This window comes from Rattus norvegicus, chromosome 1 (assembly GCF_021556685.1).
Source record: "Rattus norvegicus strain SHRSP/BbbUtx chromosome 1, alternate assembly SHRSP_T2T, whole genome shotgun sequence".
Taxonomy (NCBI): domain Eukaryota; kingdom Metazoa; phylum Chordata; class Mammalia; order Rodentia; family Muridae; genus Rattus; species Rattus norvegicus.
The window spans coordinates 20,951,276-20,954,582 of NC_141534.1; the positions used below are offsets into that span (position 1 = coordinate 20,951,276).

General features: G+C 42.8%; 1 long non-coding RNA gene across 1 annotated transcript; it reads right to left on the reverse strand.

Annotated features, from left to right (window-relative positions):
- Window positions 1–846: 846 nt before the first annotated feature.
- LOC148006870 (uncharacterized) lies at window positions 847–2,143 on the reverse strand. Its single transcript, XR_015644728.1, has 2 exons — window positions 1,637–2,143; window positions 847–1,517 (listed from the first exon to the last, which is right to left on the reverse strand). It is a non-coding gene; the product is annotated as an uncharacterized LOC148006870 (long non-coding RNA).
- Window positions 2,144–3,307: the final 1,164 nt, after the last annotated feature.

Here is a 3,307-nt window from a genome sequence, read left to right on the forward strand (position 1 = left end):
TAAACACTTTTTAAGATGTGTCAGTATACCGAAACCGTGAGAGCAGGATTTCAATATAATCTAATCTCATTCCATCTTGCATTACTATTCAAAATGTTGTCGTTTCTTTGCTCAAGAGTTGCAGCCATGACAGATTACTCGGGTCCATTCTCCCAGATGCTCAGGAGGCTTCGGAGAATCAAGACTGCTTTAGCAGCTTAGTAAGACTGTCCCAGAAATGCAAGTGAGCAGAGGCCTTGACACATAGCTCAGTGGTAAAGCACTTCCCAAGCCTGTGGGTCCAGGCCTTGGTTTAATCAGCGGTATCTCCCTTCCCGCCCCTCCCAAAAAGACAGTGATCCTTTTCAACACCGTATAATGAAAGAATCAAGTTAATGCTTGTTAACTTCCAAACTTGTTCCCAATTTACTCGATGACCATTTTATTGCTCATTGTAACAGTTTTGGTGTATCAATTTAACAGCTTTAAAAGTCACCCTTGGGCAGTGGTGCTGGGAGTCTCGTGTCTGTGGTGCGGGTTACTCGGAAGTCGGGCGGCGGCTTGAGGCTCAGCGCACAATGCAGGTAGCACATTAGGTTAGCAGCAGCAGCGGAGACACCTAGGCGATCACAGCCCCTGCACTGGTGCAGCCACCCTCGCCTGCTCTGCTCCGCTCTTCCTTCCTTCGCTCGCACCATGGCTGATCAGCTGACTGAAGAACAGATTGCTGAATTCAAGGAAGCTTTCTCCCTATTTGATAAAGATGGGGACGGCACCATCACAACAAAGGAGCTGGGGACTGTCATGCGGTCTCAGGGTCAGAACCCAACCGAGGCTGCAACTGCAGGATATGATCAACGAAGTGGATGCCGACGGGAATGGCACCATTGACTCTCCAGAGTTCTTGACTATGATGGCTAGAAAAATGAAAGACACAGATAGCAAAGAAGAAATCCGCGAGGCATTCCGAGTCTTTGACAAGGATGGAAATGGTTACTTCAGTGCAGCAGAACTGCGCCACGTCATGACAAACCTAGGGGAAAAGTTAACAGATGAAGACATAGACGAAATGATCAGAGAAGCAGATATTGATGGAGACGGACTATTGATGGAGACGGACTATTGATGGAGACGGACAGGTCAACTATGAAGAATTCGTACAGATGATGACTTCAAAATGAAGACCTACTTTCAACTACTTTCCCCCTCTAGAAGAATCAAGTTGAAATCTTTTACTTACCTCTTACAAAAAAGAAAAAAGTTCATTTCTTCATTCTGTTTGTATCTAGCAAAACTGAATGTCAAAAGTACCTTCTGTCCATACACAAAATCTGCACGTATTGGTTGGTGGTCCTGCCTCCTAAAGATCAAGCTCCCTACATGAGTTTTACAGTATAAATACTCGTACTACCTTATAAGGAAGCACTTAGTGAACTCCTTCAAGTTCCATTTGCTAATGCTTAACATACTGTCTGGGCTGGCCAGTTTCTCATGCATGCAGCTTGGTGATTGAGCACAGTCAGGCCTTTGTATTAAAACTGAAAAATGGGGGGCTGGGGATTTAGCTCAGTGGTAGAGCGCTTGCCTAGGAAGTGCAAGGCCCTGGGTTCAGTCCCCAGCTCCGAAAAAAAGAACCAAAAAAAAAAAAAAAAAAAACTGAAAAATGGAAAAGACAAATTCAAACTCTCAGATGGCTTCTAGTTCAACTGTTCAGATAAATCTCAGCAGCCAGTTTACCGCAAACAAACATTTAAAATTGGTTTACCTCAGGATGATGTGCAGGAAACGGGTGAAGGCTAAACTTTGAGACACAGCCCTAGAAGGAGGACAGTCCTCTTCTAGTGCCCCAATCCCATGGTGACAGTGACACCCTGGTGGCGAGCCCGAGTGTGATGGTTCACCACTGTGTGCACTGCATTGGAGTGAAGTGAACAAGGCTGTCACCAAATCACACACATTTTAATAAGAAATGTTTACTAAGGGAGCATCTTTGGACTCTCTGTTTTAAAACCTTGTGAACCTTGACTTGGAGCCAGCAGAGTAGGCTGTGTCTGTGGACACATCAACATTGCTGTTCAGGAAATTATAATTTATGTCCATTCCAAGTTGTAAATGCTAGTCTTTTATTTTTGTCCAATAAAAAGACCATTAACTTAAAAAAAAAAGAGTCACCCTTAATTTGAAGCAGTTTAGTCTCTCAATAATAAATGCATCAGTCAACTGAGAGACTGATATGGACATTTTGAAAATATAAATTCCAAGGTGGGTAAGGAAGGCATTCTTGTCAGAATCATCTAAGACAGGTGCAATCTTGTTTAAGAAATAAAGGGGGAGATATTGAGAGCTTTTGGTGCCACTCCCAGGAATTTGGCATTTGTCACTGGTCCTGGACAAGGAAGTGGGCTCAGAAAAGAATACTAGAAACAAGGGACATGGGGCTTCGCTGACTACTTTGCTGAATTACTACCTAATGTGATCTCTTTGCTTCCTACTTTACTTAATTATTACCTCATTTGATCCTTTTGCTTACTACTCTGCTTGATTATTTTCTTGTGTGGTCTCTTTGATCTAAGAACTGACCATGGGGTTTTTGGGGTTTTTTTTGTTTGTTTGTTTGTTTTTTGTTTTTTGTTTTTTTGGATATACCTAGAATGATATAAAAGCAAGCTAATGAGAAATAAAGCTGCTTCAACCTCTGCACTGGCTGGAGTCCTGTTATAATGTTTGTCTAATTGTCTTTGCTTCTTCAATCCTCATTCCCTCTCTTGAGACCCTGCTGACTGACTGAGCTGGCTTGGTCAGATGGCGACCAATGTGGGACTCAAGTAAGGAGGGTATACAGTGAAGGACACTGCCGAGAGAGGAGCACTCAAAGAGGAAAGTGAAAAGTAAAGAAAAATGAAAGGTAATGGAAAATAAAAGATTTCGGCCAGCAGTGAATAAATTTTGTAAAAGTCAAGGTAATGACTAGGTAATGGTAGGATGTATTTTGTCTATGTGTTAAGAGTTATGATAGAACATAGAGGAGCAGAGATAATTCTCATAGATGCTCTTAGTCTTTGGATCCTGATTAGAGACAGTTTACATGAGAGAGAGAATGGGTTTCAAAAAAAAATGTCCCCCCTGTCCAGGATGCTTTGTTAAAAGAGAAGGAAAGTGAACAGAAGCTGTTCCAGAGCTCTCCTAGGGACAAGAGGGAGGTCAGGAAACATCCTTCTCCTCCTTTGACTCCCACTGGAGGAAAGCTTGGTTCTGGTTCTGGGCCCCTTAGGTAGGATATTTGGGTCCCTTTGGCACATTTAGTTCTCATCCCTTTCTATTGTCTGTC